Genomic DNA, 14,898 nt, shown 5'->3' on the forward strand with positions numbered 1-14,898 from the left:
TCTCTCCGGCAGCTATGATTTGATAGGAGAGATCCCCTGATGAGTAAGGAGGACTGATGGTAGCAAAGTCAGAAGGAGTGGAAGCTATGTGAGCGCTTTCGGAGAGAGGAGTAGCAGTGGGAGTAGGAGACGGCAAGTGACCTGACTGATACTATGTCTCTGGACCAAGTGGAGACCTGTAGGAATGTGAGTGTGCTGACTCGTCTACATCTCCCGAGTCAGTACAACATGAGCCGCCCTTCCTACTCTTCCTTACCTTACAAGAGGCATGCACAAGTGATGACCCCACGGTCGAAGGGACACGAGGGGACGACTGGGCAGTACGTCCACCCGTCGGTGTAGGGGAGGGAATTGCTGAGGTCCTCTGAGATAGCAGAGAGAAGAATCTCACTACCTCCTCATCGCTCATCTGCACTACAAACTCGTCGGGACTCCCAACAAAGCCATGTGCGGCTAGAAAAGGAGTTCCTCGAGGGGTAGTCATAGTGCTATGTTGAAGAGGAGTCGGACTAGGGGTAGTCATAGTGCTAGGTCCGAGAGGAGTCGGACCAGGGGTAGAGTCCTCAAGGTAGTCATCTGAGAGGAATCAAAGTCCTCTGGAGCATATAGATCGTCAGCTCTCCTCCTGCGAGGCTATCCATACTCATCTGATGAGCGATGTGATCCCATGTCTAACATAGACACAAACACGAAAACAAAAACAAAAAAATAGACATAAGCATAGACATAGGCATAGGCATAGGCAAAGAGGGAGAGAAGAGGAAGAAGAGGAAGAGGAAGAGGAAGAAGAGGAAGAGGAATCTGAAGAAGAGGGAGAGAAGAGAGAAAAGAGAAAGTGAAGGAGAAGAGGAAGAACAGGGAAAGGAAAGAGGGAAAGAAGAGGAAGAAGAGGGAAAAGAGGAAGTGGACGAGAAGAGGTCGAAGAAGAGGGAAAGGAAAGAGGAAAAGAAGAGGAAGAAGAGGGAGAGAAGAGGAAGAAGAGAGAAAGAAGAGGAGGATGAAAAGAGGGAAAAGAGGAGAAGAGAAGGGAAAAGAGGAGCATATATCTACTTCTCTTATGCTCATGCTTAAGCATAAGTGTGAGCATATATCTTCTTATCTTATGCTCATGCTTATGCTTATGCATGAGCATAAGAACATGAGCATGACAGAGAGAAAAAGAGGGGGAAAAGAGGAGAAGAGAGAAGAAGAGGGAAAGGAGAAAGAGGAAAAAAAGAGAGAAGAAGAGGGAAAAAGAGAGAAAAAGAGGAAAAGGAAAGAGGAAAGAGAGATTGGAAAAGAGATTGGAAAAGAGAGATTGGAAAGAGAGCATATGTCTACTTCTCTTATGGTCATGCATAAGCATAAGCATAAGCATAAGCATAAGAGACGGAGACATATGCTTATGCTTATGCTTATGCATGAGCATAAGAACATGAGCATGGAAGAGGGAAAAGAGGGGGAAAAGAGGAGAAGAGAGAAGAAGAGGGAAAGGAGAAAGTGGAAAAAAACAGAGAAGAAGAGGAAAAAAGAGAGAAGAAGAGGAAAAGGAAAGAGGAAAGAGAGATTGGAAGAGAGATTATGCATGAGCATATGTCTACTTCTCTTATGCTCATGCATAAGCATAAGCATGAGCATATGTCTCCTTCTCTTATGCTCATGCTTATGCTTAAGCATAAGCATAAGCATATGCTCATGCTTATGCTTATGCATGAGCATAAGAGAAGGGGAAAAGAGAGAATAAGAGGGAAAGGAAAGAGGGAAAAGAGGGGGAAAACAGGAGAAGAGAGAAGAAGAGGGAAAGGAAGGAGAGATTGGAAAAGAGGAAAGAGGGAGAGAAAGAGAGAAGAAGAGGGAAAGAGAAAAGAGGAAAAAAGAGATATATGCTCATGCTTATGCATGAGCATATGTTTACTTCTCTTATGCTCATGCATAAGCATAAGCATGAGCATATGTCTCCTTCTCTTATGCTCATGCTTATGCTTAAGCATAAGCATAAGCATAAGCTCATGCTTATGCTTATGCATGAGCATAAGAGAAGGGGGAAAGAGAGAATAAGAGTAAAAGGAAAGAGGGAAAAGAGGGGGAAAAGAGGAGAAGAGAGAAGAAGAGGGAAAGGAAGGAGAGATTGGAAAAGAGGAAAGAGGGAGAGAAAGAGAGAAGAAGACGGAAAGAGAAAAGAGGAAAAAAGAGACGTATGCTCATGCTTATGCATGAGCATATGTCTACTTCTCTTGTGCTCATGCATAAGCATAAGCATGAGCATATGTCTCCGTCTCTTATGCTTATGCTTATGCATAAGATTCCTCTTATGCATAAGCATAAGCATGAGCATAAGAGGAAAGAGGAAGAGAGAGAGAAGAAGAGGGAAAGAGAAAAGAGGAAAAAAGAGACATAATATTGAGCATATGTCTACTTCTCTTATGCTCATGCATAAGCATAAGCATGAGCATATGTCTCCTTCTCTTATGCTCATGCTTATGCTTAAGCATAAGCATAAGCATATGCTCATGCTTATGCTTATGCATGAGCATAAGAGAAGGGGGAAAGAGAGAGTAAGAGTGAAAGGAAAGAGGGAAAAGAGGGGGAAAAGAGGAGAAGAGAGAAGAAGAGGGAAAGGAATGAGAGATTGGAAAAGAGGAAAGAGGGAGAGAGAGAGAGAAGAAGAGGGAAAGGAAGGAGAGATTGGAAAAGAGGAAAGAGGGAGAGAAAGAGAGAAGAAGAGGGAAAGAGAAAAGAGGAAAAAAGAGACATATGCTCATGCTTATGCATAAGCATATGTCTACTTATCTTATGCTCATGCATAAGCATAAGCATGAGCATATGTCTTCTTCTCTTATGCTCATGTTATGCATGAGCATAAGAGAAGGGGGAAAGAGAGAAGAGGAGAAAAAGGAAAGAGGGAAAAAGAGGGAAAGAAATGTTGAGATATCAAGCTCTACCCCCGATATATCTCCTGGATGACTATCATTTATGTCACCGCCTATGTTAGTTGTACTCGTGGTGTAGTTAGACTACCACGTATGTTTTTGGTTTGGGTTCACATATGAACCACGTATTCTAGGGTTTGACATATAGGGTATTTCCCTCTTCTATTGTATGGTTGTTGTTGTGTGCAAAAGTGAAGAAAGGCTTCACCCTCCAACCTTGTGTCCTCTCTCTTTTGTGTGTTGTGAAGAAAGCTGAACTTGAGTCTCCTATCTCTCTCCCTTATTCTTTACATGGTATCAGAGCCTTGTTCGTGGTAAGGAGCTCAAGAAAGCAAGCCAAGTTTGTGGTGTCCTGGTAAGAGGACTAGTGTTGCTTTCCTATTTCGAGTTTGGGAGCAAATCTCTGCAGGTAGCACAGCCAGAAGTGCAGGAGTGCACTGTTTCAGATTGAGAGGCCCTTCACGGTGTGGCGAGAGCACAGTATATGCTGCGGGAAGGGGCAAAGCCCTCGGTGACTTTATTTTTTTGATTTGAGGCCGTTTCGGGGCCCGTTTTGAAGGCGGAAGTTCTTCGCAGGCACTCAAAAAAAGGCCCTGTTTTTCGTTGTGCGCCCACTGCGCGGCTAGTCGGTGGAAAGGTGCCACAGAAATTGCATCGTATGCCTGTGTGCAGAGATATTGGGAGTTGTAGATTCATGCCTGTTGCCTGTTGATGCAAAATCATCACTAGGAAGTGACTGTGTGGTAAAATACCACTTTCGTCAGTGTTACAGATCTGCCCCTGTGAGGCTTTTTGCAGAAGCTTTGCTATTTGCCCTTGTGAGGCATTTGCTGTGTTTACAGGTTGCTGTTGCAATTCGTGATTTGTAAAATGTGTGAGAATCTGTCTACCATTGTCAGTGAGAAGCTTGACAAGAACAACTTCCAAGCATGGAAGTTCAGGATGACAAACTTTCTTATGGGAAAGGGAGTTTGGGAGTACATCAGTGGTGAAACTGCAGAACCAGTTTTGGGTGCTGCTCCCACTCCTGCTGAATTGAAGGCCTTTAAAGAATGGCATGAAAAAGCCAGAAAATGCCTGTATTGGCTGTCTGTTAGCATTTCAGATTCTATGATTGTGCATATACAGGATGTAGAGATGCCTAAGGAGGCATGGGATACATTGGTGAAGCTGTATAGCACAAATACCAAAGCACGAAAGATGCAGCTAAAGTAGGAGTTGCACAATGTGCAAAGGAAAAATCTGAATATAAATGAGTATTCCTTGAAGGTGAAAGGCCTTGCAGATTCTCTTGCCTCCATTGGAGCACCTGTTGATGATGAGGACTTAGTGTCCGTGACCTTGAATGGTCTTGGGAAAGATTATGCACAGTTTCGGACATCCATTGGAGTCCGTGAAACATTTCCTGATTTTCAGGAACTTATTGCTCTCTTGCTGAGTGAAGAGCAAAGGAATGGTGGTTCAGCCACCTCAACTTCTCAAGAGACTTCTTTCTACTCGAATACAGGTAGAGGCAGGGGTAGAGGAAGAGGCTGTTTTGGTGGCCGTGCAGGAAATAAAAACCAACAGCAACAACAGGAAAACCAGTCCTATGGAGGAGGACGTGGTAGTTCTAGAGGCAGGGGGAGCCAAAGAGGCCGTGGTTTATGGCAAAGGAACCAGCAAGTAAATAGCAGCACAAAATGCTATTATTGTGGAAAGCCTGGACACAAGGAGAATACATGCTATAAAAAGCAGAATGACATCAAAAGTGGAAAGTTGCAGCAAAGCAACTATGCATCATCAAGTGGGCATGGTGACGACAGAAATGAGCACCTTTTTGTGATGCAGCATATGGTTAACTCCATGTCTGGAGATGCTGCAGCTTGCAATGATGTTTGGTATGTTGATTCAGGTGCCTCTAACCACATGACCAGTCATGGTGAGTGGTTTCATGATGTTAGAAATTTGGATAAGCCAGGTTATGTTGAAACAGGTGATGATACTGCGCACCCAATTACGCAAGTTGGTAAAGTGCCATTGGCTATGCAGGATGGCAAAACGAAGTACTTGGCAGATGTACTTCATGTTCCAAAAATCACCAAGAACCTGGTTTCAGTTGGCCAGATGGTTGAGCAAGGTCTGCAGGTTAGATTTAATCCTGATGGATGCTTTGTTGAGGACTTGAAAAATAAGTGCCGCTTGGTTGCGAAAGGCAACAAAAATGGCAGAGAGGGCCTTGAGTCACAAGAGCATGATTCGGAGTTGCATCAATAGGTTGGGATGGACAAACAAGATCACCAAGAACAATATCTGAAAGATTATCACCTTCGAGTATCAATAACATCTTCACTTTCCAACCAAGAAAACCTTGTTCTTGAAACAGAGGAACAAATTGTTGGCCAGAAGGAAAGCCGATGACGATTATAAACATTGCCATCATACTTCAATAGAATACGTTTGTCAGAGCTCACATCAATGATCGACAATACAATGGTCGCTCTGAAAATAAAGAACTTGAGATATGCCAAAAAAGGATAGAACGTGAGATGGGAGTATACTAAAAATAGCATACATGCCAAGAAAGTGCTTTGAGCTTGTTGATCACAAAACCACGATATTTTTGGAGAAACACAGAACTTGTCGATCACAAAACAGAGATACTTTTGGCGAAAAGCACTACGATCATGCCGATCATGAAACCAATACGTTTACCATGAGGCCATGAGATTCTTGGCGAAAAGCAGTACGAGCGTCTTGATCATGAAACCAAGAAAAAAGTGGTCGGCACGAAGACTGACGTAACTTTTTGCTCCAAAGTTCGATTAGGGCATTGAAGTGCTTAGAATGAAGAGCACAATGAGATAACTGATAAATTTCTCAAATTCACACCAGAAGACATTTAAAAAACCACATCAAGTTAGACATGTCAAAATTGACAAGAGAAAATAAGCGATGAGATACTGAAAGTGCTATGTACTTCCTATCTTTCTTCATTACAATGAGCATACAATAGTAAGACCATAGCTTTGATACCATGTTGAGAGAGAAGAAGAAGAGATGATAGACACACCAAATAGACTCCCAAAGACTGATTCATATTGATCACTAGTTACACATATATAGGTGAGACCTACTTCAAGTTAGGGAAAGCTATATATATAGCTCTAACAGTGGACAATAAAGCAAATCCATGCATTGCTTCTAGGATAAAGACAAAGAAAGGTGAAGAGGTAAACGTTAGGGCAACACTTGATAAATTTGAGGTTAAAAGGATGGTACCAAGTTTCAATAATAAGTCAAATTTAATGAAAATCTTGATTGTGAGGTACAACTTGGAAGCACATTGAACACTTATTTCATTAATTTTGGACTCATATGTCTACTTTTGGACTATTCCTTAAAATCCTTCCCAACTGAAAAGTTTACTTTATGAAACTGTCATTCGAGAATCAAAAGTTTACTTTCTGGCACTATCATTTTCACATAAGACATTTCAAAATATCTCTCTACAATGTTGTACAAATAATGCAAAAACTACTATTAAATCCTAAATTTCTATTTCTTGTTTATAAGAATCATATTCTTAAAATAAAAAGTCCGAGTTATTAGTTTAAATCCATGAAAACCATGCTATTGAGGATTCACAACATTTTAAAAATGTATACATAAGAGACCTGTAAGACTCTTTTTACTTTCAATGCAGAAAACTATAACACTCTTGAATATTCAAGAAATTAAAAGGTTTATATACACATGAGACATGATGGAAGCCTCTTTTGTACTCCAAAAAGTAGCAATAGCTATGCTTGCAATTTTACATTATCATGTCATAAGTTTTACAACAAATATTGCTCTGGATGAGTCTTTGTACAAAGGATCTCCTGTGGCCTTTTCAATAATTTAATTTTTCCTTTACAATGAGTTTAGTACAAATGGGCGATCCAAACATTTGCTTGTTTGAATGTCCTTTTCTATCATGATCACAGAAATGAGCGATCCAAACATTTGCTTGTTCAGAATGTCCTTTCTGTCGTCACTTGTCGCTTGGGTGCCATCTTCATTCACTCTCATCTGACAACCACCACCACCTTCACTCTTTCTCGATATTTGAATGGTGTTATCATGGGCATTCTTCATTTGCGCTATCTCCTTCTACTTCCTCCCGGGCGAGCATCTTTGTGAACTCTGTAATGTGCGTAATAATTGGTTGCGGTAATTTTATTTTGTCTTCTACATCATACCCCATGTGCTTCTTTGTTTTCTTTGACCTTGATTTCCAGGATACTATGACTGTCTCTGTGGAAAGTCTTGAAATTGCTTCATGGTTTGGGACCCATTTCTTTTTCAAACAACTACTATACAATGTACTGTTATCTTGGTTCTCCTTCCTGCCCCTTGGCTCATACCATACCACTGTAAATGTTGTAGCTCTCCCCCGGTCATCCATGCTCACGTCAACTACTTTTGCAACCCAAAACTTCACGTTCTCATGTTCATCATCCGATGGTCGAACTGCAACAAAACAATGGACATCTATGTCTATTTGTGGCATAAACTCTCTCTTCTTGGGTCCACAATATGGACGTGGGAGCAACGATTCAAACTCATTTTCAAAGAGACCACATGCTGGACGCAAGTCATTACCAACATTTGGCCAAAATAAAGGCCGTTCTGCCTTAATATCATCTTCTCGCATTTTTGCAAGGTCCTTTATCAATTGGTAGGTCTTGCTAATTACAACAGTAGTGTGTTCCTTCCAAGAGGGCTTCCAATCAGGAAATCTCCGGAGCATTTCCTCTTTGTATGCAATAAAAGCTTTTAAGCCTTCTATTTCACCTTTGGATTTCTCGCTGAATTCTTTTATAGGAGCCCATGTTGGATGCATTTCTTTGCTTGGGATTGAAGTTAAGAGAGAGTAAGGTTCTTCAGGTTCCCATTTTGTATCAAGAGAATAGTGTTGCCATTGCATCACTGGTTTTTCATCCTTTAAGAAAAATCGAAAATAGTGTGGAGCGCTATGACCAATCAGGGCATCACCACCTTTTTGTATGAAAGGTAGAATAAAGCTCTTCCAATCATACATCCTCTCAACCATTGAGCATATTGTTCCTTCCTTACGGCCACCAACTTGCCTCCCGCATTTTCTTATCAAGTCATCCATTGTCTCCATGTCCTTGTGTTTTAGTTCTCTTGAAACTGTGCTAAATACCTGATCGATATCCTCATGTGTGTGCCCAACCAACAAAAACCCAACTTCAATCTCATTGAAGATTCTATGAGCGATTAGCATTGAGCAAAATGCAAAGAAGAGTACATTCTTATTCTCTCGTCCACAATTGTCTGCTTGTATTCTCAAAGTTGCTGGTAGGCGACCTTTTTCTGCATGTACATTGTGAATTGCCTTCATAACGGATGTTACAACTTGATTGCTATCGTGTAGATGCAAGGAATCAATCCATATGTCTGCAAAAAACTTAAATCCGTGCACTAACACTCCACATAGATGTGTCTTTAAAAAGTATTTGTCTTGTAGCTTAGGTGGAGTGTTAACGAATCGAGGTAATGTTGTTGTATTTTGATCCATACCATCTACAATAATGCACATGTACTCATTTGGGTGAGAAATAGCTTGCTCCTTCCAAAATGCATATTTTATTCTAGAATGTCGAACAAGTCCATGATGAAATTCTCTCTTTCTTTTGTAAGCTTCTTTTTGTTCTGGAGATGTTGCACTCTCAAGTGCTCGCTTTAGATCATCACAGTCGTTGCACTTTGACATTTTTTGCCTCTTTGGGATTTTAACATGTCCAAAGCTTTTTTTCCAAAGAGTATACAAAGTATGAAAAGATGCTGGTGCATGCCCTCTTTGCCTTTGTTTTTCTCCAATAGAGTTAAATACTTCTTTTTTGGTCAAACCTATCGGAAGATGCATTTCTGATAAGTGGGGTTGCGGTAAAGCATTTTCATAAATGTAATCTTTCAAAATTGCTGTTGCCGCAACCGTTGAGGCTCTTGTTTTGGGCCTTCCTATGTTTCCATGAATGTTAAATTTAACTCCATACTTTGCTTTATTAGCCAAATTCCAATATGTGCCATGTGATAATCCTGTAATAATGCGATATGCATTATTGCATATACTTTTTCCATTTATAAGAGGCCTTATTTGATGTCCTGAACTTCGCCTTCTCTTATCATTTACAAGAAAGCAGGACAATCTTGTGAGTAGGTATTCATTTCTTCTGCTTCCTTTCCTTTGCCATACATGTTCTCTACAACCCTTGATGTCATGTAAGTTAATGGATCGCATACATGTATGCTTACAGCATGTAGATCGCATTGCTTTTAGCATAACATCTTCATTTATTACTCTTATTCTCTTTGGTTGCTTTTCTGTATCTGCCTGCACTCGTTGTCTTTTCATGCATCTGTATGTCCGTTTTGGGACCTTCTGTTCATTCTTATTTGGATTTGTGTAGTTCTCCTTGTAAGATTTATTTGTCACGTTGTTTTCATGAGATGTTGCATCCTTGATCTTATCACTCTGACAGTCAAATACTGAATATTCCTTTGTTGATGTCATCCTTGCTTTTGATACATTCGTCAAACCATTTGTAACATTTACAAGTTCACAATCAAAGTCAAACACCGAATAGTCCTTTGTTGATCTCATCCCTACTTTTGATACAATCGTAGAACCACTTGTCACAATGGCATTAGAGTGTCCCGAATGATCTTCAAACTCATCTATTCCTGAGAGAACATCACTCATTGATGCACTTTCTATGGATTTCATAACTCCATAGTCAGTGGTGATAGACTGTCCAGAATGATCTTCAAACTCATCTATTCCTGAGAGAACATCGCTCATTGATGCACTTTCTATGGATTTCATAACTCCATAGTCTTGAAACTCCTCTACTCCAGAGAGAACATCACTCATTATACTATCGTGCATGATTTCCATAATTCCATAGTTACCTGCTTTGACTCCAAGAACTTTATCAGTATCCATGAAGCCATCCATGCTTGAAGATATAACACTTTTCACATCTTTGCCCAAGTTCTCAATGTGCATGAACTCATCCACCCCGGATAAGGCATCACTTGTGAAATATTTTTCTTTCTCGGTACCAATGAACTCATCGACTTCTGATAAGACGTCAGTGCTATAGTTGAGTGCATTGGAATCATCCATCTCTGAAGGAATAGAGCTTGGTACATTGGCATATTCTTTCAATTCTTTGATGTTGTAGTATACATTATGTTTATCATTAAAAACCACATGCCGAGTCTTTCCAATCTTTAAAAATTGCATGCTCCATCTCAAATCCTTACCTACCTCATAGTAGGGACCATCCAATGACATTGAGTTATCATCCATACCATCATCAGTAACTTTTTGAATTCTCATCTGCGCAAATGTCCAGTGTTCAACTTGTTCAAATCCCAAGACTTGACCTTCTGCTACATACTTATTTGTAAATGATAACATTTGTAAAATATCTCCCACTCTAAAATCCAAAGATATGCACTTTGTATTCCTGATGACATGTGTTGGATAAGTCTCATCTCTGTCCCATGCAATAAATGCTTTGTTGGAAGTATTATAGGGCATAACATCTCCAAGGATTTCCATATCCCCACACTTATGCTTTAGCTCAACATGTGCACTAAGAATCCTTGATACGATAACCGCTACCTTATCTTCGCCAAGTCTTCTAAAGTGACAAATAGAATTTGGATCACTTTCATGGATTGTAGCAAATGCAACTACTTCTCTTTTGCAACATAAAATCACCTCCATCCCCGGAATAAATTTTGTAGCCATCTCCTTTGTGAGTTTCCTCTGCAAACAAGCTGTAACAACAATTATAAAGAACATTAGTCTCTTCTCAATAATCTACTTTATTAATGATTTAAAAATCCAGAACGTGTTTGAAAATTTAATTAGACACTAACCAATAACAACCATAAACCCTAAACCCTAAACCGTAAACCAAAACAACCCTAAATCCTAACCAATAACAACCCTAAACCCTAAACCCTAAACCCTAACCCCCAAACCCCAAACCCTAAACCCTAACCCCCAAACCCCAAACCCTAACTCCCAAACCCTAAACCCTAAACCCCAAACCCTAAACCCTAACTCCTAAACCCTAAACCCTAAACCCTAACTCCCAAACCCTAAACCCTAAACCCTAAACCCTAAACCCTAACTCCCAAACCCCAAACCCCAAACCCTAACTCCCAAACCCGAAACCCGAAACCCTAAACCCTAAACCCTTAACCCTAACCCCCAAACCCTAACTCCTAAACCCTAGATCCTAAACCCTGAGCCCTTAACCCTAACCCCCAAACCCCAAACCCTAACCCCCAAACCCTAAACCCTAAACCCTAAACCCTAACTCCCAAACCCTAAACCCTAAACCCTAAATCCCAAACCCTAAACCCTAAACCCTAACTCCCAAAACCCAAACCCTAAACCCCAAACCCTGAACCCTAAACCCTAACTCCCAAACCCTAAACCCCAAACCCTAAACCCTAAACCCCAAACCCTAAACCCTAACCCCCAAACCCTAAATCCTAAACCCTAAACCCTAAACCACCAAACTCTAAACCCTAACCCCCAAACCCTAACCCTCAAACCTTGAACCCTAAACCCTAAACCCTAACTCACCAAACCCCAAATCCTAAACCCAAACCACGAAATCCTAAACCTTAAATCCTATGAGTGTTTTCAAGTAATATCATTTATTTAAGTAATAGTTTTAATTAGAATTTATAAGTAATAGTGGAATTGATAGTTGGGAGGGTGGTAGTGGGAGAAAGGGAGAGTGGGAAAGTTGACACAATATTGTAAATAAGAGAGTAAAAGAAAGATTGACACCATACTTACTTCTCATAGTATGGCATAAAGACAAGTAGTATGCCATCCAAGTCTAAAGGTTGTAGAATTGAACAAACATCATCTACTGTCTTCTTGGTATCACTAAGTACAGCTGAAAGAAGAGAATCGAGCATACAGACGCGATTCTGTACTGATCTAGAAAAATGAGATATAACCGTACTACTGCAACAATAAATAAACAAATGTTAGAAGCAGATTGAATCAAATGATTGAAGTATCAAGTCAAGAGATGTTCATATCAAACCTGAGGATGGCCATCATGACTTTGTCATTAGCCTCTTTCAAAGGGTCGAAGAGGATTGTAACTTCCTCGCTACCAAAAGTCAAAACACGAGGTTGCTTGCTAATGATGACCTTAACCTCAGAAGAGCTCCCCATTTCGTCCAATACAGCGGTTACATCAGGACAACTTATGGGCGTAGCAACCAATGTTTCCTCTGGATGCTCCACCATGTTATCAATAAATGCCTTAATGATAGATGACATAAATGCCTGCAGATGCAAGTCTGTATATGTGGACAATGAGGTTTCACCGCCTCTCAAATCAAAAATTTGAGCAAGGAGCAAGAAGCAGTTATATCCAACTCTCCACCCACAACTGTGGTCATCATTCTGCTTCGCTGCAGGGCATGTTACATACTCTATTTGATCTTCCAAGTCACCCTCCATTTGCATAAGTGCATCTATAGCACTTACCAACTTTCGAGCAGATCTACACATCAAAATAGAAAACATAAATGAATGTGTGTATTGCATAGGATGCATCTCATTGACATAATTATGACACAAGTAGGTTATACTTACTCTGAGACACTGCCATGGATAGATGCTATTGAATTGACAAAGAAGCATTGCTTGGCTAAGATGTCCACAATTACCAAGCTCCAATGCAAGCTGCATTATCAATTAAGAATAATTATTATTTGATATAATCCTCCACAATGTAAGAGATAAGCTAGGTAGGGATTGATACTCACTCTTCGTGATATGCGGTAAAGATAACTCGCGCCGCAGTCAAATCAATAGGTTGCAACCACTTAAAAATGTCATCTATGGTCTTCTCCTTATTGCTAAGTACACTAGAAACAAGAGGATCGACCATATATGCACATCTTTGTATATATAGCGGAAGCTGTTGTAAAACCATACTGCAATAAAAAGAAAAGAATATTAGTTCATTTGATCCAATGGAAATACAAAAGCATAAAGTCAGTAAAAAGTTTGTGTCAAACCTGAGGATGGCTATTATAACCTTGTCATTGACCTCTTTCTTGAAGTTTATGAGGATTGAAATATCCTCTTCATCGAATATAAAAGTAAGAGGTTGTTCTCGAACTTGAAACCTAACTTGAAATGACTTCTCCATTTGCTGCAATGTATGATTATTTTCTAGAGTCATCCGATGGATAGCCAGAGCAGCTTTGCTTTCTTGAGATGAGCTTTCATGATTCTCTGCTCCAACTATGTCCTCCTCATCCTCCTCCTCTCCCTTCTCCTATAAAAGGATAAAATAATTATGAGATTCAAAATTTTAAATTAATTATAAATTTAAAAAGACCTTTAAATGAATAAAGAAAATTAAACATAAGTCTTCATACCTCTACATATCTTCGTGGTCTTTTTATGTAACCTTCAGAGGCAAGGTCAGTGTCATATCCATCTTCCTCTGCTTCCTTGCTATTGCTGGTATCCTCACTATTATATCCAGAGCTTTGATCATTTTCATCATCTTTCTTGCTCTCATCGTACATGATCTGCTCTATGTCATCCTCTTCATTGGAGATCGGACCTTTCTTATCAAACTTTATTGTGAGAGAAGCCACGGTATCAAGGTATTCCAAGCAAGCAGGGCTCTCAATAATATTTACATTGTGTCCTTTTCTGATAAGAGCTTCGAACAGATGTCCCATTCGGCACAATGTGACTTCCCATCCAGGCGGTAGCAAAAATTCCATCATACTAATTAAAAGATCAGCACTTTTTGCTGGCCTTTCATAGTGATTTGCATTGCGATGGAGGGGACTTGGAGCTTCATGCTCTTCCAGCAGTAGTTGCAATCTCTTTGCATTCCCTCTTATATTGTTTTGTAAGGAGTGATCATTATAAGGGCTCTTCATGCACAAGAAAAAGGTTTCCAGACTCTGTATCTTGAGACCGCATTCTCTCTTGTCCCTTTTTCTTGAGTATATCCCATTGTAAATCTTGAGCTCATTGCCATATTGTTTTTCTAGGGTAGCAGACATTTGTTCCTTGTCATATTTATCAGCAAATATGACTATATTACATTGTCCCACTCTACCAATGGTGGTATGTAATATTCTGTCAAGGAGTGGACGGATGTCATCCGCTGATATTTCATAGACAAAGAAAAGCTGAGGTCTCTCCCAAGCAGTGTCGTCGGACAAAAAATCACTCAATGAAACTCCCTTGCACTCAACACTCTTTCCAGACTCTGAAATGATTTCATGTATGAAATAAAAGCCCTTGTTCAAAGTCTTTTCTTTTCTGAGAGTGTGGTTATTGATGACTTTTTGTGCATATGCATACACATTTTCCGGAATGTCATTTCTCATAGAGGGAGTAATTTCAGATCCATCATCTTCTACTTTCACCCATTTATGCGCCCAAGCCTTCTGTTTAGCTGACGGTAAAGCTGATGCCATCTGCCTCACAATGTTATGATCAATTTTACATTGGCTGATTGGAATATTTTTTTCTCCCAATAAATATTCAATTGCACTCTTTACTGCATCACGCTTCACCTGTTGGATGATGTTATCTTCCATGCAATGATCTTTATCCTTTTTGCCAAAAAACCATTCTTTTGACATTAATTTCTCTGCAGCAAGACTTGCGTATTTATCTGGTAGGTTTCTTAAAGGCCTCCACATCCGAGCTGTCATCTCTTTTTTCTCAATCTTCTTTGCCTTCTCTTTAATCAATGATGGAGCCTCATATGTAACATCTCCTTTCTCACATGCAAGACACACGTCTTTGATCTGATGAAAAACTTCATCACTACGGAAAAGTATGCTTGTGTAGTCTTGATACCTATCCCTTACTGTCTTGAAGCTTGTAATCACCTCAGCTCTTTCCTGC

Source organism: Dipteris shenzhenensis, chromosome 2 (assembly GCF_047967505.1).
Source record: "Dipteris shenzhenensis isolate YYH24624 ecotype China chromosome 2, Dip_SZ_1.0, whole genome shotgun sequence".
NCBI classification, from domain to species: Eukaryota; Viridiplantae; Streptophyta; class Polypodiopsida; order Gleicheniales; family Dipteridaceae; genus Dipteris; species Dipteris shenzhenensis.